Source organism: Tupaia chinensis, unplaced genomic scaffold (genome assembly GCF_000334495.1).
Source record: "Tupaia chinensis unplaced genomic scaffold, TupChi_1.0 Scaffold000057_1, whole genome shotgun sequence".
Classification (NCBI taxonomy): domain Eukaryota; kingdom Metazoa; phylum Chordata; class Mammalia; order Scandentia; family Tupaiidae; genus Tupaia; species Tupaia belangeri.
This window is the reverse complement of record NW_006159515.1, coordinates 6,028,290-6,051,824: the sequence shown is the minus strand read 5'-3', so window position 1 is coordinate 6,051,824 and position 23,535 is coordinate 6,028,290. Positions and strand designations below refer to the sequence as shown.

The 23,535-nt window shown below is 46.2% G+C and overlaps 2 long non-coding RNA genes across 2 annotated transcripts; one reads left to right on the top strand and one right to left on the bottom strand.

Annotated features, from left to right (window-relative positions):
- Window positions 1-12,512: 12,512 nt before the first annotated feature.
- On the bottom strand, window positions 12,513-19,552 carry LOC102503151 (uncharacterized). Its single transcript, XR_333477.1, has 3 exons — window positions 19,368-19,552; window positions 16,671-16,746; window positions 12,513-12,582 (listed from the first exon to the last, which is right to left on the bottom strand). It is a non-coding gene; the product is annotated as an uncharacterized LOC102503151 (long non-coding RNA).
- A 168-nt stretch (window positions 19,553-19,720) lies between these two features.
- On the top strand, window positions 19,721-23,321 carry LOC102502730 (uncharacterized). Its single transcript, XR_333475.1, has 3 exons — window positions 19,721-19,766; window positions 22,639-22,917; window positions 23,142-23,321. It is a non-coding gene; the product is annotated as an uncharacterized LOC102502730 (long non-coding RNA).
- The last annotated feature ends 214 nt before the right edge of the window (window positions 23,322-23,535 follow it).

Here is a 23,535-nt window from a genome sequence, read left to right as displayed (position 1 = left end):
TTGGTCACCAATCCCAAGAGGACACATCCTCTTCCAAAAGTACTCAGCCACCAGCAATGTTATTAATAGGGATATGGGTTACGTTCACAAGGAGCCAATGAGTCCCTTTTTAGCGAATCCCATTGCTGTTGCTATGGAAATCTTTTCTATCAGGTTTGGTGCACCTTTTAACCAGTCAAAGTGAGTCCTTTACAAACTGCCACTTGGGCTTAACAAGCTGAAATAACTGACACGACTGTCACCATGTCTGCCACTTAAGATCCAGGGACAGCTAGCGCAGGGACAGACAGACTGTACACTACACTGTCCTAAAGGCACTTCAATGGCTGTCAGTATATTCTGAAGTCATGCAGCCGTCATCACAGTCCATCCTGAAACACTGTCATCACTCCCAAATGCAGCCCCGGACACATCAGCAGTCACTGCCCACTGGTCCCATTCCCAGGCAACCACCAAACCACTTTCTGCCACAAATTTCTCTCCTCTGACATCCCATCTAAATAGAACCATACAAAATGTAGTCCTGTGTGACTGACTTCTTTCATGATCATTCTTTTTCATCATTGGTGTTTTAGCTCTTTTGGAAATTAATCTCTATAATTCTAAATAATATGATTATACTTCTGCTTTCCGATGTATTAACACTAGACTATACTTAGACTCCTCAGTATGGAAAATGAGATCATAACTCACTTACAATATCCCTCTTATAAAACCTCCCTCCACCTCTTAACTTTTAAAACATTTCATCAACTGGTTACATCAATAATTCTAAGTAATACACGTAATTATTTCTCTGTCTTAGACACCATTTCCGTACTTCCCACAGGTGGGCTATTAATGCCTTATATTCCCTTTCTCTTCAGTAGTTCTCTCCTCTTTGGTCTCCCAGTCTGACTGCACTAACGTTACTTCCACACTTGTTTTGTTCTTACCGGAGCAGTGGACACACCCTGAAATGAACTCAACTGTTTTTTTTTTTTTAATCTCCCTTCTTGATGCACCTTCTATCAATGCTCTCAACCTTTGGCTTATGCGTGAGTCAAGAGGGCTGAAAGGAAAAGCAACTTTAGGCTACCCTATCTTCCTTTTCCCTCTGTGTCATCACTTTCGGTATAAGTCACTGGCCAACACAGGGAACTCACACACACGTAAGGAAGATAGGACGGTACTGGCTGGTTGACTATGCTTCCTGGGACACCACTATCTTTTCTCTCACTCAAAGCAAGTTCTAGTTGGAATGGAAAGAACACACTCAGTCATAGACGCCACACATTTACCTTGTCCTCACTTAGCCTCGCTGAATCCCACTTACCAGGCATCCTTTGGGATCTGTGCTCATGGAGCACCATGAACGTGGTATGCCAATGGGGCAGCAAGGAATGGTGGAAGACCTCTATTGGTTCCCCTGCTCATGCCCAGACCTCACTTGCAAAATACACATCCAAGATACTGTTATTAAGAATTTCAAGATGGTGGTGAGAAAATATTAGTGAAATACAGGGCCCTTCTGAGTGCACAGCCCTGGGTGATATACAGGTCATGTGCCCATAAAGCCATCTCTGGTCTTCCTGGCTTTCACCAAGCATAAAAAATATTTACTGATTAGTGATTCAGTTGAAGTCCTCACATGCCCTCTTCATCCCAACTGTGCTTACACCATTGGGTAGCCCTCAGGCTGTGTGGGCAGATGGAACTGACTGAGCTCTTAATTCTGTCGCTTATTTTGTGTGAAATTTGACAAGCTGCTTGACTTTTCTTAGCCTCAGGTTCCTCAAATGTACAAATACAGGAAATGATACTTAACTCACGGTGGTGTGGTGGGGATTAAGGACCCTGTGTATGGAGGAGCCCCACAGAACAGAGAAGTCCTCCCAAAAGATTGCAACTGTTATTATGAAGAGAGAATGGCTTGCATAAGCTACTTACGACCTGCTCTCTCAGGTTATTCCTGAACAGTGAAGGGGAAAGGGCATGCGATGAGTAGAACTGAAAACCTGGGGCAGATTCGAGCTCAGACAAGCACTAGTTGAACCTGGGTCTCCTTCATTTTTTATGTGTGAGTCTCCTGGCCAAAAAAGGGAAAGAACATTTCTTATCTTGTCTAGCTATGGAGACATTTTCATGAGATGGCATATATGAAAGTGCTTTGTAATGAGATACAGGCATTAACAAATACAGATAAAAAATAAAATACAGAGGTAATAAAATACAAATGTCAGTCTGTTTAAGAGATGGTCAGGTCGGGACAAGCAGTTAGCGTAATGGCTATGTTGCTGGACTCCCACGTAGTCGACCGCGGTTTGCGTCCCGGACCCAGTGGCTTAAAACTCACACTGGGCGCGTGTGCGTGCATGCCCAAGATCCCGAGAGGAGAATGGAGGAGAAGGGATTGCGGTGTGACCATCCCCCCTAGGGGGTGATTTCTCGCTTTCTGTCTCTATGTCTCTCTTTATCTGTCTGGCGAGCGCACGCGCCCTATAGCAAAAAAAAAAAAAAAAGATGGTCAGGCCAGCAGGTGGTGTGGAGGTTGAGGCACTGGACTCCTACAGGCTTGATCATGGTTCAAGTCTCAGACCCCGTGGCTTGCTCTCTCACTCTCTTTCTCTCTTTCCATGTCTCTCTCTGGTCAAATTGAAAAATGACAGAATAAATAAAATTAAATAAATAATTATTTAAAAAAAAAAGAGAGAGAGATGGTCAAACTTGTTCGGTTGTGACAGATCAGGATCATTTGAAAGAAGCTGAAATGAAGAGAAACATTGCTCCTCCGTTTATTTCTAACCTTGGTCACGTTTCTTGCTTTAGGTATGGCTTTTGCAAACAGCTCAACACTGAAATTGGCTTTGTGAGCCAATCTAAAAATTAAAAAATAATTTACTATACAGCATTTATGCTCGCCAAAGAGAGACAGCGAAAGAGAGAAAGGGAGTAATCACCTCCCAGAGGGGATGGACACGCCACAGTCTCTTCTCCTTCAGCCTCCTTTTGGGATTTTGGGCACGCACACACACGCACCCATTGTGCCTTTCAAGCCACCAGCCTGGGACTCGAATTGTGCAGTTAGCCATGCTGAATCCAGTTGCCTTAACCACCACGCCACCTGGCTGGCCTCTCTGAAATTTTGTTAAAGTTTATTTCTTTCATGAGAGTGACAGAGAGAGAGAGGAAGGCAGACAAGTGATTCAACAGAAGCTCGTATTGCAGTCTGCCCCTCTGTCCCAGTCAGGGTCATGGGTGCACACAGCCAGCATGCACAGGCTGAGTAGGGAACAGATCTGTAACACGGATCTGGCATCACTGGAGCAGAGGGTTACAACTACACCAACAAACTGACTTTGAAATTCTTTTTCTATTTTATTTTTTAATTAATTAATTGGAGAGCTATTTGCAATAGGGCATGTGCACTTGCTGGAGAGTCAGAGAGAGACAGATAGAAAGCAAGAAATCATCCTCCATGGAGAATGGCCATGCCACAATCCCTTCTCCTCTCAGGATTTTGGGCACACATGAACATGCACCTGGTGTGAGGTGCCTCCAGGTCCGGGACTTTAACCATGGTCAACCATGTTGGCGTTCAGCATCATGACCATGTGGGAATTTGGTGACATTACCATTATGCCATCTGCTAGTACGGAAATTATTTTTTTAAATAGGTGAGTTAAGTTTGTTTGCAGATATTTGATCTTAATTCTATTATTTTGTAATTTATGTTTTCAGAGTTTAAAACTTTTCATTATGTCTTTTTTTTTTTTCGGTATCTTAAAAAATTTTAATTCAACAAGTGAACTTTACATTTTTCCATCTGTCAAATGTTTCTTCCCCCTGCACCTCACACGTACCCTCCACCACCCACTCACCCTCCGTACGGTTGCCAGCATCTACAGCTCTCCACCATCTCATCTTCAAGTCTCTCAGCCTCTGCTGTAGCACTCAGTACAAACTAAGTGAGGATATACAATGCGTATCTGTCAAAGTCTGACTCACTTCACTCAAAGTGAAGTTTTCCATATTCATCCATTCGGAATCAAATGATAGAATCTCATTGATTTTTAGAGCTCTTTAGTATTCCATAGTATGTATGTGCCACAGTTTTTTTAACTCAGTCATCACTTTTTAAACACTTAGGTTGATTCCATGTTTTAGCAATTGTAAATAATGCTGCAATAAACATGGATGTGCACGTGTCTTTCCGGCTGAGTGTTTTCCTCCGAAACTTTGGGTAAATACCAAGAAGTGGGATTACTGGATCATATGGAGGTTTTATTTGTAGGCTTTTGAGAAGAATCCATATGGTTTTCCACAGAGGATGGACTTTTTCATTGTATTTTTAACAGCCTTTCCAGATACACATTTGCTTATCATAAAATGAATCCTTGTGAGTGTGCGGTTTGATGAGTTTTGGTCCTTTCTGGGGGGGGGGGGTGTTTTCCTTAAAGCCAGGGAGAAAGGGCTGTGTTTTTGTACTGGTGGTTACTTCATAATTACATGCTACCCTGAGTCACCCTTGTGTGCATTATCTGTTGTTCTCTACTACATGAAATAATAACATTAAAAGGTTTCTCTTCCTCTTTTACCCTGTTTTCTTCTTTACTACGCACCTTAATGCGGTTTTCTTTTTTAGTGTTTATCTTGTACACATGCTTATACTGCCATTTCTTGATTGGTCAGCTCTGTGTGAAATTTTCTCACTTCCAGCTGGTGTAGACAAGGCAATCGGCAAACCCACTCTCCTCTCTGCCTTCTCTGCCTCTTCCCCTAGGGCCCATGAGTTCTGTCATTTGTATCATTTCTAGCTTCTTGAGCAACAGACATTAACATGGTGACCTGTCTCCTTTTCTCACATCTGTTTTAGTCGCTATTTCACTCCTAGATATATTTAGTTCTCATAGTCGGTTCTTTTGCCATCATTTCCCAATTATCATTTGATGAATAAATTCCATTCATTCATAGTTCCTGAAGGGTTTCTGGGGACGACAATCTCTGAAAAATATTCTGCTAATAAGATGAATTGCGTCACATTGGTGCAGACAATATGAGACTTTAAAGTGTGTTTTTCTTTCTTTTTTTTTTTGAGGAGGTTTTTGCTATAGGGCACATGAGCTCACCAGAAAGAGAGAGACAGAGAGATAGAAAGCAAGAAATCACCCTTCAGGGGGGATGGCCACGCCGCAATCCCTTCTCCTCCGTTCTCCTCTTGGGATTTTGGGCACGCACGCACACGCACCCGGCGTGAGTTTAAGCCACCGGGTCCGGGACTCAAACTGTGGTTGACTACATGGGAGTTCAGCGCCATAGCCATTATGCTAATTGCTGGTCCCTTTCTTTTTAATCTGAGAGTCTGAGTACAGAGGAAAAATGGCTCCATTGATGTTAATGTGTTACTGATCTCTAAAAAGCCGGTTTTCTGGAACAAGCTTTCCTGAAAAACCCAGTTTTCAAGAATAAGCCTTACTGTGCTGTACTAGTTGGAATTCTCTCTGCAGGTCCAACAGACAGGCAAATAAGGCTAAGACAGTAAACCATGCCCAGTTTACTCTTGCTTTTATGAGCTGATAAGCCGGGGGGGGTGTGGTGGGGAGAAATTCTCTGTGTGGAAGTTTTCTTATCTGTGCAATAGACCAAATACGCCTCATTTCTCATTGTCCAGGCCACGGTGTCCCCGGTCCCCCCTGCGTTAGCCTCAGTAGGAAAGGAGCGGATCTGTAGCAACTGGATACACGTTGATCCTCCCTACCCCAGGCAATCTAGTAAGCAATGTTTGCTCTGCACGGGGTTAAGTGCATTGGGAAGTTCTATTTTTAATCACATAAACGGTTTCTCTAACCCCAGCAACTCAGAAAAGCCCAACATCCTTCCTGAAGATATGAAAGTCACCCCTGTGTAATCAGCAAAATCAAGTGGACTTTTTTATATATATTTTTCCTCTGAATGCAAAAGTAATACATTTCACTGTACCCTTTATGAGGAACCCATTCTCCTCCATTCTCCTTTCGAGATCTTGGGCATGCGCACACACGTACCCGATGTGAATTTAAGCCACTGGGTCTGGGACTCGAACCATGGTTGACTACATGGGAGTCCAGCAACATAGCCATTACACCTACTGCTAGTCTCAGCAGGGTCCTCACTTTTAAGACAGAATTGCCTGGTCCGGGGACCAACTTGATGCTCTGTGGTCAGCAGCCCCTTCTGTCAGATAGAGCAAGAAATCACCCTTCAGGGGGGATGGCCACGCCGCAATCCCTTCTCCTCCGTTCTCCTCTTGGGATTTTGGGCACGCACGCACACGCACCCGGCGTGAGTTTAAGCCACCGGGTCCGGGACTCAAACTGTGGTTGACTACATGGGAGTTCAGCGCCATAGCCATTATGCTAATTGCTGGTCCCTTTCTTTTTAATCTGAGAGTCTGAGTACAGAGGAAAAATGGCTCCATTGATGTTAATGTGTTACTGATCTCTAAAAAGCCGGTTTTCTGGAACAAGCTTTCCTGAAAAACCCAGTTTTCAAGAATAAGCCTTACTGTGCTGTACTAGTTGGAATTCTCTCTGCAGGTCCAACAGACAGGCAAATAAGGCTAAGACAGTAAACCATGCCCAGTTTACTCTTGCTTTTATGAGCTGATAAGCCGGGGGGGGTGTGGTGGGGAGAAATTCTCTGTGTGGAAGTTTTCTTATCTGTGCAATAGACCAAATACGCCTCATTTCTCATTGTCCAGGCCACGGTGTCCCCGGTCCCCCCTGCGTTAGCCTCAGTAGGAAAGGAGCGGATCTGTAGCAACTGGATACACGTTGATCCTCCCTACCCCAGGCAATCTAGTAAGCAATGTTTGCTCTGCACGGGGTTAAGTGCATTGGGAAGTTCTATTTTTAATCACATAAACGGTTTCTCTAACCCCAGCAACTCAGAAAAGCCCAACATCCTTCCTGAAGATATGAAAGTCACCCCTGTGTAATCAGCAAAATCAAGTGGACTTTTTTATATATATTTTTCCTCTGAATGCAAAAGTAATACATTTCACTGTACCCTTTATGAGGAACCCATTCTCCTCCATTCTCCTTTCGAGATCTTGGGCATGCGCACACACGTACCCGATGTGAATTTAAGCCACTGGGTCTGGGACTCGAACCATGGTTGACTACATGGGAGTCCAGCAACATAGCCATTACACCTACTGCTAGTCTCAGCAGGGTCCTCACTTTTAAGACAGAATTGCCTGGTCCGGGGACCAACTTGATGCTCTGTGGTCAGCAGCCCCTTCTGTCAGATAGTTGGGAAAGTCGTGATGTGTTTTTCTATGCAAAAATTTACCACGACTTTCCCCGTGACCCAATATTTTACTAATCTTGAAACCTTCTGCTCTGATACTCAAAGATTTGTCACACTTTTCTTACTGGAGCGTCTTGGTGGCCTGATCTAAGATCTTCTGTGGACATGTTTTAGTAATGTGAAATAATTTAACTAGGAAGCTTAGGGCCCAGATTTAAACTTTAGTTACAAAGCAGGACTTTTTTCACTTGAGTCTCAGTCTACAGGATGAGGATTCCAAGGGCATTGGGAAGGACCCATTAGACTGAAAACACCAAACACCTTAGACCAGAGGGTGCTGTGCTTTTTGAATGACCATGATGTTTTTCCAAATGTTTATTACGACTCAGCCATTCTTTGCAACAACTCAGAAAGAATGACTCAAATGTCACCAGGATCCAACCCACAGCCTCCTCACAGCCCTGCCCCCGCTGGGCTGCACTGGTTATTTTCCCAGTTTGCCACTGTTCACGTCACCCTCTCTTCCCACCTCACTGCCATAACTAAGCCTCCTGGCGCTTTCCACTGGCCACAGGATAAATCCCACAGTACACACCTGGCACCTGCGGCCCTTCACTCAACCCTGGCTTTGTGTTCAGAAGCAGTTCCTGCCTCCTCGGACTCCATGCATGAGGTTCCCCCGTTCAGCTTGTTTGCTTGTCTGTCTGGATCTCAGAACAGTGTGCAGGCCACAGCCTCCGCTGGACAGGCCCTCCCCTATTTTGAAATGTCTGTCTTTGTTAAGCTGCCTCACTCCCTGGTGCTGCGTGCACTGCTTTGGTCAGACACTTGCTGGCACAGTATTGTCAGGGAGGGGTCCCCCAAATGCAGCACAGGATGTGGCAGTCAGGGTGGCCAGCATATGGTGTCACCAGCAAGAGGACACTTGTCATCATGCTACTGTGGTGGTTCCCTCTCCCCACCAGGTGCTTTGTCCCTCTGGTCTTTTGCTGAGAGGGTGGAAAGGAGGAGAGCTGCCAGACAGTAGAGGCCCGTCGGCCGTGAGCACTGCGCTTTCCCAAGTGACCAAGAGCCGGGAAACGGCACTGAGAACTGTTCGTGGACACGATGAGCATTCCGTCGCTGTCCAGCCGGGCGGAAGGACGGGAGTGAAACAAGCCCGTGGTCTGCAGTGGTCCAGAATCCTCCAGGGTTTTGGCCAGGCTATCTACTATTTGTTGAAGACCAAGTAAAAAAATCACACACAGTGCCATGGGCCATGATGGCCACGTCCTGATGCCCCGGGCATAGTCCCCAGGGGGACTCCTGGCACAGGTTCAGAACCCTGGAGGGAAAGCAGCCAGGAGCCGGGATTGTTGGGGGGGCGGGGGAGGGACAGGCCCACAGGGCCCCCAGCTTCCCGAGGCCCCCTTCAGCTGCCAGGGAGAGCTAGGGTGGGCCGGGCTGTGAGGCATGGGCAGGCAGGGAAGCCGGGGCCACACTGAGGTGTCTGCACTTGGCCATGAAGTTGTTACCAGGGAGATGGGCGTTTTAAAAAAACTGAGACACAGCACGGCCTTATTCACCTCTCAGACTGCTGCAGCGAGGGTCCAAAGAGTGAACCGGGAAGGGGCCAGTGTGGGTAGGGCAGTAACACCACTGGCCTACGCAGGAGAGGGCCTGGGTTCGTGTCTCAGGACCTCCCTGAGCATGCTGGATACACACGGGGCGCTTGTGATCCGGGCCAGCTGAGACTGGACTGGGGCCCGCGGACCGGGTCGGGAGTGCCTGCTTCCCTGTGTCCCGCTCTTTGTCTCTCTCTGCTCTTTCTTCTCAAGGAAATAAAAAACTTGTAAAGACTATACTTTAAGACAGAATCAAATTGGAAAGAATAATCAAAGGGGGAAAAAAAAAATCAACGGACTAGGGAGAGGCGGCCTGGACACAGGGACAAGTTAGCAAACAATCGTAAGATTTCAAGAAAGTGATGGCAAACCTCAACTCGAAGGCAGCGTGGGCGAAGAGGAGGCAGGAGAGCTTCTGGGCCAGAGAGCGGAGCGTGGTGATGCGGCGCTTCGCCATGCCGGACCCACTGGGAAGGCTCCGGATTCCTGTACAGCACACCAGGCACACATATTCGCCTGCGATCCAGCGGGCAGACAGGCTGGGGTGCCTCTCTCAGAAGGAGTGAATAGAGAAACTTAAGAAAAGGAGAGCAAGACACCCTGGAAATATAAGGAATATGAGAGGGAAGACTCGAGCAGGTGCTCAGGGAGAGGAAGCGGTGGAGCTGGGCTGGCTCCTAGCTTCCTGGGTGATCGGGTTATCGCGCCCCCAGCTGGAGGGACACAGTAGAGCAGTCTGGAAGGGGGCGCTCAAGTCTTGCCAAACCCTGGTTTAGTTCAGATGCAGGCTGCAGGTAACCAAAAACCTCAGCTGGAACTGGCTGAGACAGCAGGGAAACCTGTGGGCTCAGATCAAGCAGCCCAGGGAGGGGGTGTCGGCTCAGCTCTGCCGCCCGCAGCTCCCGGCTCTGCGCCTTCCGGGATGGCTTCCCCAGCAAGTCTGGTATTAGGGTGATCATTGGTATTAGGGCGATCACGGACACTCCAGAGGAAGAGGAAGTGTTTCTAGAATCTCCCAGCAGCACCCTTCAGGCCAGAGTGTGCATTTCTGACATCCTCAGAGGTCAGCAGCACTGGGAGAATACCAGCCGTTGAGACTAGTCCTGTCCTGCCCCACCAGCTCTGAAGCCTGGGCTCTCTGCACTGCATAGGGTAGGTGGGGACGCCTGGACGCAGTCAGCCTTCCAAGGCAGGGACGCAAGGAGGAATGGACACTGGGCCGCCTGGGGCTGGGCCTTGGGCCACCTCTGCGGACAGTAACTCCTCTGGTCAGAACGTGCTCCCTGCGTGGCGTCAACACTGGGTCTCCACCGTCGCCATTGTCTTCTCACCGACGATACCGTGCATGCTTGTGCGAGCCTTTTCTTTTTCTATCTTTGGTCTCCAATTGTGTCTCCCAACCTCACCCAAACCTCTGCAGTGACAGGGGACCCAGCTCTGCCAGGGTAGCCTGTGGGATCTCATTAGTTCTTTGATGGATTGAAACAAAGAACGTTGCTTCCCATTACTGCCGGGAACCCCTCCTCCAGGGCGGAATTCGCTGGAAGAGCCAGCGTTTAGTAGCCGCATGCCAGGCACCTGGCACATGTGCAACGGGAATCTACGTCCCACCAGACACGAGGGAAAGTGCCTTTATCAGCGGAGGGCCCAGATGTACCCCGGAGGTCTAGAACATGCCCGGCACAGACCACAGATGAGAAGCTCAAGAAATATTTGTTGAGTGACTGTATCGTTTCATTTGTCCTCACAGGGAGATGGCTGTTAGAAGCTATTGTTGTACTCAATTTAGCAATGTAGGGATCAGTTAATGGCTCCTGGTCACACCCTTGGGAAGTGGCAGGGCCAGAATTCAAGCCCAGGCCCTTGACTCCAGAGGTCAAGAGGGTCTCTCAGAGACAGTGTCCCTGCCTTTGTGTCTGATGGGGATGAGGAGGGGAAGGAGGGATGCTGAGGCCCTTGGGAAGGTGAGAAATTTGAGGAAGGGCTGTCCTCTCTGTGAGGAGAAGGGGGGGGGGGACTCCAGAGCGCAGAGCCAGGCTGGGTAAAAGAGCAGAAGGTTCTGGAGGACCTTGGTGTGAGCCGGACCTGCCTAAGGTACACGCTGGATGGTCATGAGGCCTGGTGGCGCGGCCTTTCCTGCACTGCCCTTCACAGTGCTGCCCTAGTGTTCTCGGTGTACAAGGTCAGCTGGGAGCTTGGTGTGGACGTCGCCATTCTTTCGGGGCCCTAAGAAGGAGTTCGAGTCCTGTGTTTCAGGACCTGTGTTTTCCTCCTGCGCTGTGCCATGCATCTGCCGAGACCCGAGCTTTTTTCACCAGCCACTAAGAAGCCAACGTGTGCCCTCTGCTGTGACAACTGTCAGGTCTTTGATTGTAGGCGCTCTGGTCTCAGCTCTTCTCTTGGCTCTGGTTTTTGTCCCTGGCCTGGTCTTGTGTTCATCTTTTCACCCGCTTTCCACTGTGCACCTTCCAAGCTGCCCGACATTGCTTACGGGGTGATGGCAGACACAACAGAAGTTGGTAAAACACAAATAAGGAAAGGTTTCTCTTCGCTCCCTTCTCTCGCTGCAGCTTCTGGTGTCTGGCCTGGCTCTGGGAGCAGGCACGGGGCTGGGGTGTGGCCCAGCTGCAGGGCTCAGCCTCTCACAGCTCGCAGTGAATGGGCAGGAGGCCGGGATGAGCACCGCAGCTATGGGGAAGCTTCCTCAGCACAGGCTGCCTTGGTGCTCCTGGCACTGCAAGGAGGCCCGCCCTGGGCTCCCTGCTAGTCTCCTAGGCGGGCAGCAGGAGTGGCGGGCGGCACAGGGTCAGGTCCAGACTCCTGCTTAGGGTTGTGGAGGAGGTCACCCCAGCAGCGGAGTACCAGGAGTGCAGGGGGAAGGTCAAGGCCGTGGCAGAGCTAAAGCCCATGTCAGAACCTGTGGTTTGAGGTAGATGCCACACTCAGCCTGGAAAATGACCACAGGGCTGGTCCCTAGATGCTAGTTCCAAAATATAGAGTCACAGACCGACCCGTCTTCACAACAGGACAGCCAAACCCAGCAGCCTTCTCAGAGGGACCCTGCTGTGCAGTGTGACTGGCAGGGTGACAGGGAGGGGACACTAGGTCTATGACGCCAGGTGAGACACCTGCTGTCTGTTCCAGTGCAGCAAGAAGGCCTTCCTTATGAGACAAGAGGCCATTCGTCTTAATCAGCAGAAAGGTCCGTTTTTACAAGGGGACTTTGCTCCATTACCAAAAGCCCCGGGAGGCGTGTGAGAGGCTAGGCCATGGATGACTCAGGGCACATCAGCATCTACAGAAATAGAAAGATGGTGTCTGAAACCTGAACACAGAGATAGGCGCATGGGCCCCACCTGGGAGGAGGGATGTCTGTGAGGCCGAAGCCCACAAGGGCTCCAGGTTGTGCAAGGTTACCACATACATTAACGGGCTCGTTTTGAAAACACCGTCTTCATTTTTATTGCTCTGGGGAATGAGGACAACATTTCAACAGCGGGATAAAGTATGTTCACAAGGAACAAAGGCAAGTTTTCAGGGTGAAAGCTACGTGTACAGCTACCATGGAGCAACTTCCAGACAGACTGCTAAACAGGGATACAGCACCTTACTGCTTACCTGAGAAAGTAGAGGAGGTGAGGGTGCGTGTGCATACGCATGTGTTACACTGGAAAAGGGAAGATGATGCAAAATACTGCACACCCGTTTTCTAGAAGGAGTAGGAAAGAATATTTGGGACAAGCATAAAAGCTAGGTTTCTTTAAATGTATCTTACGTCTTTTTATTATTATTATTATTGTTTTACTTAACTTTATTTATTTATTTTAATTTGACCAGAGAGGGACAGAGTGAGACACAGCAAGCTTCTAGGTTCGGGACTCGAATCATGGTCAGCCATGTGGGAGTCCAGTGCTCTTAACCACCACGCCACCTGCCAGGCCCTAAATGTACCTTACATCTTATATTAATTTATTTGGGAGTCATAAATTTTAAAAAAATGGTTTATTTTTCAGAGCAGTTTTAAAAAATTAATTAACTTATTTACATTCACTCACTGTACATCATTATAGCATACAAAATGAGATTTTTCTATCCAGAATACATTGTATATTTGCTCAATCAAGCACATCAACATATGTGTTATTGTCAACAAATCATTTTCCATTTCTTGTTTCTTGTATATTTTCCCTCTTTTCCCATCCTTGATTCCCTATCTCTCACCCTCTGCCATCTCTCACCCTCCTCCCACACTGTCTCTGGTATCTATTGCTGTTTTCTATGCCTTTCCCCCCCACATTTTATTGTTTCACTAAGTATCTTAATTAATCTAAATATTTCCAGTAGCAAGCACAGCTGATATATACATATCCATGAACAGAAGTCTGACCTTTGGCATAAACCTCAGTGAGTAGAATGAACATACTATAAAGTAGCACCTAGCTGGGTGCTAGCTTACAGCAGTCATCAAATAGGTATTTTTAATGCCTTTTTTTAATGAAAAGAAAAACAGTTTTAGTTTTTTTTTCCTGAAACTTTTTTTTTAAACTTAATTTACATTCATTCCCTAAGCATTGTCACGGCCTTCAAAATGTGATTTCCCATCCAGAATATACTGCATAGCGGCTTAATCATGCATGGTATCATCAAAAATTTTCTAGTTTTTTTTTTTTTTTGTGGGGGGAGAGATTTTCACTATTGGGCGCGTGCGCTCGCCAGACAGACAGAGAGAGACATAGAGACAGAAAGCGAGAAATCACCCCCCGGGGTATGGTCACGCCGCAATCCCCTCTCCTCCATTCTCCTCTCGGGATCTTGGGCAGGCACGCACACGCGCCCGGCGTGAGCTTTAAGCCACCGGGTCCGGGACGTGAACCACGGTCGACTACGTGGGAATCCAGTGACATAGCCATTATGCTATCTGCTGGTTCCCTCGTTTTTTGTTTTTTGTTTTTTAACTACTCTTTTTTGTTTTTTTTTACCCCTATTTCTGACCCTCTGTCTTTTCCCACCCTCTTCTCACACTACCTCTGGTGTTTACAGTAGTCTTCCATTCTTTTACCCCACATTGTATTGATCACACAATTTCTTAAATAATCTAACTACTTTCAATAGCAAGTTCAGCTGGTAATTTCGAGAAAGTAGCTTTAACTTAAATAAAAGAAATCCTAAGGAATGTTGCTTAAAACTTAAAGCCAGGGAACAGGTTAGGATTCTGTTCAAATGGTAGGTACATGAACCTATCGACATCTCAAGACAGGACACATAAAACCAGACAACAAAGCCAAGAAAATCAGCAATGTTTTAGTCAAAAGTCATAAAATTGTTAACGTCACAACGAAATTCAGGGAGGACAGAGAGTTCTCACATCCTGCCCTTCCCAGCCCCACCTGCAGAGGTGTGGTGTGTACTCCATGAACCAATGTGGACACGTCACTGTCAGCCAAAGTCCCTAGTTTACATTAGGGTTCACTTTTGGTGTCGGACAGCTATGGGTATTAGCAAATGTATCAGGACGTGTCTCCACCATTATAGGACCACACAAGTAGTTTCATGGCCCGAAAAGTCCCCTGAGATGGTGCTGGTATATTTTTCAGGTATTAATGTGAAATAAAGCGAGTATGTAATTAGTGATTTCCCAACTCTAGCAGTCCTGATGGCTAGAAAGCTGGTGGGAGAAAGATATCAGGGTGGGAATGGGAAGAGTTACGTGCCCCTCTGCGGTCCTGGATGTGAGGTGGAGATATTGTTCTGAGCTCACGGGGTCTGAAGTGTTTCAAGATGTGTGTTTCCTGACTCTCACCAAGAGACCAACCAGGACAATAAGATGCCTAATGTCCAGAGTGTGCTTTGTACATTTCCATCTGAAAAGCCTCAGAAATCCTTGGAGAACAAGCTGAGTCTGGAACATTCCATTATATCCAGTAGTAAGGACATTTTCCATGACCGGGGTGGTTGGAACCACGGGGTCAAGAGCAACCTAGAGTCTCCCACTGGCCAATGTGGGACCTTTTGAACATCAATATGAGTAACTCAACATGACACATCAGGTATGTTTACATCTGTGAGCTCATAAAGGCACTAAAAAGGGAAGTCAGGGCCAGCTCTGTGGCCTGGCAGCTAAAGGAGCCAGATCCCACATGGCTGACCATTTGGCTTGAATCCTGGCCCCAGGGGGAAAATATGCTGGGCACATTGCATACCTTCCCCAAATATTGACAGAGTGGAGAAACAGAGGAGAAGGAAGTGTGATATGACTACACCCTATTGGGGTGCTTTTACCTTCTCCTCTTCTCTGCCTCTCTGTCAAGCACACGTACTTTCTGGAAAAATAAAAAATTTAAAAAAAAAAGGAAGAGAGGAAAGAAGAAGGGAGGAAAGAGAGGAAGGAAAGGAAGGAAGGAAGGAAGGAAGGAAGGGAGGGAGGAAGGAAAGGAAGGAAGGAAGGAAGGAAGGGAGGAAGGAAAGGAAGAATGGAAGGAAGGAAGGAAGAAGGGAGGAAGAAAAGGAAGGAAGGAAGGAAGGAGGAAGGAAAGGAATGAAGAAGGGAGGAAGGACAGGAAGGAAGGAAGGAAGAAGGGAGGAAGGAAAGGAAGAAAGGAAGGAAGGAAGGAAGGAAGGAAGAAAAAGGAAAAACAAATGGGTTTTCCAATATGGAGAATGCAGGGGAACTAAATCATTATTTTGAAAGCTGTAACTTAAAGAAAAAGAGGGAAGTATTCCTTCCAGTATTTCCTATAGGAACTGTCCTGGTGGCTGACCAAATGGTAGAAAAGGGAACGTGTCTTAGAAATACGCCAGCTAGCAAACAGGTAGAACATCACTATTTTGCAAATTGTAATCAGTTAACAACATTGAGCAGTAGGGACAGCCCCACAAGACAGGAGCTGCCTTTGGATGAAAGAATATGCCACCACTTGTCAACAACCTTGCTCCTCAAAAAGAAAACACAAATCTAAACTAAATGAAGCCTCGGAGCCATGACGTAGCTATGGGGACATGAAGGGTACAAGAACACGTGAAGGGACACTGCAGGGACATCATCTGCAAAGACCAGTGGGAAGCTGCACAGGACAAATGGCTGGCTTTTTTTTTTTTTGACCATTAAATTGAGGAAACTGAAGGTGGAGGGGAAACCTATGGATTTAAGAGACTAAAAGGAAACATAAATTGGTTAAAATGTAAGTGCTGAGAAAAAATGACTATAAAGAAAAAAACACAACAAAAAAAGTATTGAGGTAGGAGACCAGGACCCTAAAAATATAGTTAGGGTGTGAATCTAAAATGGAATTACAGTGTTGCAGAAAACCAGATACCAAGGAATGGAAAGCAGCCCTCAGAGAGATTAAGAGAACTGTTTATTACGTTGGTGGGAAAGGAGGAGTTAATACTCTAAATCTCCGGCCCCCACTAGGGATGGACATGGTCTTTTATGGGGAAACTGGGGAAGGGGAAGTCTCAGGGTGGAGAATGGGCTCAGAACCCACCCTACGCAGCATCAAAGGGAGTAGGCAGAGAAGCAGGAAGACTAATCTAGTCAAGGTACTAATCTATTCAAGGTACTAATCCACCCAAGGTTTTCAGGTTACCCTGTAGTTCCAGGGAGGGCAGAAACCTTAGAGAGCTAACAGCCTGAGTTATTCATGAATTCAGGGTCTCTCTATGTCAGGAGTGGGGTTTAAAGACATTAGGAGTGTTAATCACTCTGTTTACTCTAAGGCACAGGAGGAGAAGGCACAGTTCTAGTCATGAGAATTTAACCCTTTATAATGGAGGCGCTCTTCCAAGATGGAGTCTCACCTGCTTCAGCGAAATGGCTATTTTGAGATGGAGGCAGTAATGGCTCAGTGATTGACTCAGGCAACATGACCTATACCTAAAACAAAGGTGGTTTTTTTTTGTTTGTTTGTTTTAAGAAGAAGATAAGATAATGTTTTTTATGGCCTAATGCTTTTAGACAAAGAATCTCTTGCTCTTGGTATTTACTCTATAATTAGGAAAATAACTCGACCCATTCAGCATGCGCCCCTCCCTACCAGGAGTCTCACCTAAACCAAGTTTGGACCAATTCCTTTCTGACCGAAATAAAAATTTCTTGCCAGTTTTTCTCTGGCAACCCATTTTTTGGGACACCTCCCTTCTTGGGAGCTCTGTCTTTCTTTCTCTCTCCTTCAATAAACTCCCCATTTTGTTAATACATTTTTCGCTTTTCGATACTTGCTTTCTGTGTCTGTGACTCTAATTCTTCCTGAGTGTCTCACTGCGAGCGTGGCCTGATCACCAATGTCTCACTGCGAGCGTGGCCTGATCACCCCTACACCCCTGTGTTCCTGCCTCATATTTTGGTGCATTGGCAAGGAAACATCTAGACTCCTCTTATTCACATCAAAATGGTAAATAATATAAACTTTCAATCCTGTTTTTCCTGGAACACTCTTGTCCCTAAAAACTAGCTTTATCAGACAAAATGACTAGACGTTGGACAGTCGTATAAAAACCATTACGGTGACTGCCAGGCTACAAGACTCCCACGTGACGCTGGCTGAAAGACACTGTCAATCCCTCAGCATTATCAAAATGTTGGCTGTTCTGTGACACAGTTTCCATTTCAAAAATCTCAACCCTCATGGAAAAGGTAAATGTTACTGAGACAATTAGTGATGCATGCCAGGGTTACTCTCTGGTGTATCCTAAAGGTCCTAAAAATTTACAGTTATCTCCTATTACTCAGCTGGGTAATGGACAAATTCCTTTCTTTCCTTTTCCTCAACCTTTTTCTCTTATCCACTAAGAACAACAACAAAATACATATCCCAAAACTTGCTGTAATACATTAAAAAAAGTGAAGCTGTCCTCTGCTCTCCCAACTTACAAGGTATTGAGACTAGAGACTCCAACTGTCAATAAAAAAAACTGTCTCTGAGCAGTTGAAGGCGTCTGCCCACTGCCACTCCCTAGAGTGCTAGAAAGCTCTACCATTGAAAGTTCTCCCCTGCTACTCAACTGAGTATCAAAAAGAGTTCCCCTGCTCTCTCACCCGCAAGCCCACAGAGTCTTCCTTCTTTTCCATTCGGGTCTAGTCCAAAATAAACAGAAAACCTTTTCTCTCTGAGTTCCAAGGTCTCTGCTAAACAACCTTCCTTTAAAATAAATAAGACTCCTCCACTTTCAACACAGATATGGTATAAATTAAATTGGGATTGTTAAAAAGATCACACCATATTGCCCTTCCTTGCCAGGCCTGGTTTCCTCTTCATTCCTCTATTAAAAATTAAAAATTGTTTACTGGGCCTTTGGGGACATCTGCTTAACAAATCTTTTCCTTGGTCCCCATACCACAGTGTTCTGTATCACCTATTAAATTCTCAGTAAATTTGGGATACATTCTAAACATGTCCTAAGTTAACAAGTCTAATTTAAAACCCAAATCATACCATAAAAAGAAAGTACAAAAATGAGAAAAAAGGAAATATCAGGCTAATAGTAAATGTAGCCACCAAAACCATAAGACATCTAATTATGAGTCTGTCAAATACGGTCACCAACAGCTCTTGGGTCAAATGAAAAACATTACCTAACATCCTAGAGGCCCTCCTTGTTCCCTCTTGGCTGTAATCTCTCTTAAATAAATGACAGCCTTGGGAACCAGCAGTTAGTGTAATGACTATGTCGCCAGACTCCCACGTAGTCGACCGCGGTTCGTGTCCCGGACCCGGTGGCTTAAAACTCACGCCGGGCGCGTGTGCGTGCATGCCCAAGATCCCGAGAGGAGAATGGAGGAGAAGGGATTGCGGCGTGACCATCCCCCCTGGGGGGTGATTTCTCGCTTTCTGTCTCTATGTCTCTCTCTGTCTGTCTGGCGAGCGCACGCGCCCTACAGTGAAAATCTCTCCAAAAAAAAAAAAATTTTATAACTAAATAAAGATGTCCACAGGCCATACCTTAGCCCACTCTAAATAAAAACTAAATCGAATCGCCATTTAAAAACACTAAAATTTTTCCTTTCCCATTTGATCTTCCCTTAGATATTCAAGATCAGAAAATAAAATCTGGTCCTCAGATCTTGGCCACTGATTCCTTATCTATGTTAACCAGGCCACCTCCCCTCTAAATGCACGGAATAGAGCTCTTGAGGCTGCCATTTAAATTCTTTCCCTGTTCCTCCACCTTGAGACAGGTCTTAATCATGTTCACTCCCAATTTCAATAGCTCAAAAAATATTTTTAAATTAGTAAAAAAAAAATTGCCTTCTTCTTTAAAACATTTTTCTTCTTAACCTTACTAAAGTATTCTCCTAAAATAGATTTAAAATAATTTGCTCGAAACCACCTAACACATTAAATAAACACTCATAAAAGATGTTAAAAACTCTTATATTCAAAACTTTGAGACCCCTCCCTTCTTGGGAGCTCTGTTTTCCCTTCCCTCTTCTTGAATAAACTCCCTGCTTTGTTAATAAATTCCCCGCTTTGCTAATAAACTGCCTGCTTTGCATACCTCCCGTCTGTGTCTGTGACTCTAGTTCTTCCTGAGCGTGGGACAAGAAGCCGTGTCTCACTGCAAGTGTGGCCCGATCACCCTGCACCTCTCCCCTCCCTCCCGTGTTCCTGCGTCAACATGATGTCAAGAGCCCATTGGGAACAATGCGGCCTGGTTGCTGGGTGGGCCCAAGGGCTAAGCGGCGTCTGTGAAGTGTGACGGCGGCACCCTTACCTCCCAGAGCTGCAGGCTGACCTACACAGCGATGATGAGACAATGGCCACCAAGAGCTTCGGTCACACAGGAGGGCACAGGGGAGTGAGCTGGACAAGAGCTGATGCGGCCGGGGATAGTGTTCAACGAGCCACTGTGCTGGTCTGTCTCTCTTATGTGCTTGAAATCCTCTGTCATAAAAAAGTAAGCGAGAGAGAGAGAGAGAGAGAGAGAGAGAGAGGTCAGAGACAAGGTGCATGAAGACCCTAGGCCCTGAAAGAAATACTTTTGCCTTTGTTTTGAATTTTCAGGATCTCTCACTGTGAACCCGCTGCCTGCTTTGAGAGCCAGGCCTGGAGCCTAAAGGCTCATTTATGATAACTTGAATTCCATTCTGTTTTCCTACTCACATGTGACACAATTGAAATCGATCAGATTTATTTTGAAGGTGGCATTTTTTAAAAAAGGTTTTTGCCTTAGGGCAGGTGCGCTTCCTGAAAAAAGACAGAGACAAAAATAAATAAATAAATAAATAAATAAATAAGACAGAGACAGGGACAGTGAGAGGGAGAGTGAGAAACCACTCCTCCAGGGGGGATGGCCACACGGCAATCCCTTCTCCTCCATTCTCCTCCTAGGATCTTGGGCACCTACGCACAGGAGCCTGGTGTGATTTTCAAGCTACCAGGTCCGGGACTCAAACCATAGTTGGCCGTGTGAGAGTCCAGTAACGTAACTGCTATGCCATCTACTGGCCCATTGGAGGTAGCATTTAAAAATAACATGTGAATATCCTGTTGTTGGAATTTCAAAAGGAAATATCTTTTTCAAAAAAATAAAAAAGCATTCGAATAGGTGTAGGAGATTTTTTTTTTTTTTTTTTTGAGCAGGTGTGAAGCCCACTCTGCCTTCAGGTAAATATTCACCAAGGAAATAAGACTATCAGGTGAAAAAGCTATGGTGGCTTGAAACGACAATAGATTTCCCCTAGACCAGGGTCTCCTCTGACTTGCAAACAGAGCCTTGGTGGAGTGGAACTGGCTGGTGTGGTGCCCACGGATGAGCCGCCCAGGCCTCACTCGGCAGGCAGACCAGGATGGCAGGAACTGTTGCCCAATTTTTATTTGAAAGAAAATGAGCTCTGAGTCTGGGAGAGGTTGAAGAGCTGGTAATTCTACACGCTCTCCTACACAGTGTTTACCTGGAGCAAAACCTTCTGAAGTTGAGGCAAGCCAGAATTATGTGGGACTAGAAGCAAAGGAAGAATCCAAAATAGAAAGTTCTGGAAGTCAAATGTAGGTAGCAATAATCAGGATGGGATAGGCAGAGAAGACTATAGATTCTTTTATTCTCATGTTTTCCAGTATTTTGTGCATTTAAAAATGTATTTTTTTCCATGAGCAACAGAGACAGAGAGAGAAAGAATGAACGTACCCCCAAAGTGGCCCTGACGCCACACTCCACCCCCAGCCTTGGCCAGCCCTGGATTGCAGTACATGCGTGCCTGGTGTTCACAGGGACGTAACCCGGAACCTCCCCACGTGGGTCAGCCTCTCAGGGCGTCATGTACTGCTGCACCACTGTCTGGTCCCATTTTATACATTAAAAAAAAAAATCTAGGAGCAACTATTCCTTTTACAATTACAAAAGGTATAAATGTAATCTTTAAAATAATTTTTTCATTTAACTTTATTATTATTTTTTTAAAATTTGACCAGAGGGACAGTGAAAGAGAAAGATGAAAAGTAAGAAAGCAAGTCGCTGGGTCCAGGACTTGAACCTCAGTCAGCCATGTGGGAGTCCAGCATCTTCACCCATCACTCCACCTGCAGGCCCCAAAAGGCAAATTTTATAGAGAGAACGAGAGAAGAAATGACTGCATTTGCCTTGAACATGAGATTGGGACTGGGAGAGACTACGATGATAAATTCATCTGTTCTTAGTTAAACAAGTCGAGAAAGTCTAAAACATCTAGAGATGTAGGAATGTGAGTTTACAACCTCGCTGATTCTGTTCTTCACTTTTGGAATGTGCACACTGAGATAAAGTTGTCATTTTAAATACCGAATAACGTTCTACTTTAAAAGAGTGCAATATCGGGTAGCAGGTGGCATGGTGGTTAAGGCAGCTAGATTCTACATGGCCAACTTTGTAGTTTAAGTCCTGGACCAAGCAGCCTGAAAAACACGCCAAGCATGTGTGCACACATGCCCAAAAATCCAGGAAGGAGAATGGAGGAGAAGAAATTGCAGTGTGGCTGTGCCCTTGTGGCGTCATTTCTCACTTTCCTTCTCTCTTTATCTCTCTCTGGCAAGAGAGAGAGAGAGAGATCTTTTTTATTTTTTCAGGAGAGGTTTGCTATAGGGCGCGTGCGCTCACCAGAAAGACAGAGAGAGACAGAGAGACAGAACGCGAGAAATCACCCCCAGGGTGGATGGTCACGCTGCAATCCCTTCTTCTCCATTCTGCTCTCGGGATCTTGGGCATGCACGCACACACGCGTGGTGTGAGTTTAAGCCACTGGGTCTGGGACTTGAACTGCAGTCAACAACATGGGAGTCCAGAGAAGTAGCCATTACACCATCTGCTGGTCCCTGAAAAAGCATTTAACACACCTACCAAAATCACAGCATGACCTCACCTACCTTAAACGTGCTCAGAACACTTTCGTTAGCTGACTGTTGAGCAAAGGCGAACACAAAGCCTGTTTTACAATAAAATCTTGGATGTCTCACGTAAGTTTTTGAATACTGTTCTGAAAGAGAAAAACAAAGTGGTCGTGTGGGCTCCCGAGGTACAGTTTTAGTGAACGTGTGTTGCTTTCACACCATCAGAAATTGGAACCATTGTAAAAGGGGGGCCACCTGCATAATGCACGAATAAAACCACCTCCTCCGTCCTTTCCTGGACTTCCATTATTTTCTGCTCGCTTGGATGAGTGCGTAATGTCTTTATTACGAGCCCCTACACTCCTTTGGATTAGTGAGCGGGGGTATAATAACAATAATAATAAATGATCTTATTTAAGAGGAAAACCACAGTTAGGGAACAGGCTTCTTTTTCTTCCTATTTACAGGCGTCGAGGCTGCTGTCAGAGACGGTGGTGGAATTCCATGCTTCGTTCCCCTGCACTAGAATCCAGCCACCCAGAGCTTCCCTCACCATGTCAAGCTCTCATTCAAGTGGCTGTCTATGACCATCTGTCGCAGGTGACAGGAAGAGCCACATCTGCTCCTGCCACGCCCCCATCTGGAAAGGTGCACAGCAGTTCACAGGTGGCGTGGAGCCTTGCTGTCCCTCCACTCCTGGGAGTCACATTATGAAGAACCAGTCAGACGAGACCGCCACAGCCTAGGTGATAATCAGGATCCCCAATCTCGGTTTCAGAGCTAGGCTTAATTCCTCCGGCCTCTGTTCTGGCAAGTAGGGTGGCGTTTTCGTCAAACTTTTGTCCCTCGTGGGTCCAAGTCTCCCCACAAGTGCCTGGGGACGTCCTTGGCTTGCAAATGTTGCTCCCCCTCGGAGGGAGACACAGTCCTCCCTCCACATGTCTGTGTCCAAGCTTCCTCTCCTATACAGGCACCGGTCAGACTGGAGGGGCCCACCCTAATCACCACAAGTGAATCGCTTCCATGAGATCCATCTCAGAAGACCGTTGTCCTCGGTACCCACAGCGATAGGCTCCTGCACTGCCTCGGAACCAGACTCCACAAATGCTCAAATTCCTTATGTAAAATGCCTTGGTGTTTGCTTATAATTGACAGCACATTCTTCTGTGTATCTTTTTTTTTTTTTTTTTTTTAAGTATTTGCCATAGGGCATGTTTACATGCTTGAGAAAGAGGGAAAGTGAGAAATCGCTTCTCAGAGGGATGGCCACACCGCAACCCTTTCTCCTCCATTCTCCTCTCAGGATTTTGGGCACGCACACAAACCCAGCATGATTTTCAAGCTATCAGGTCCCGGATTCAAAC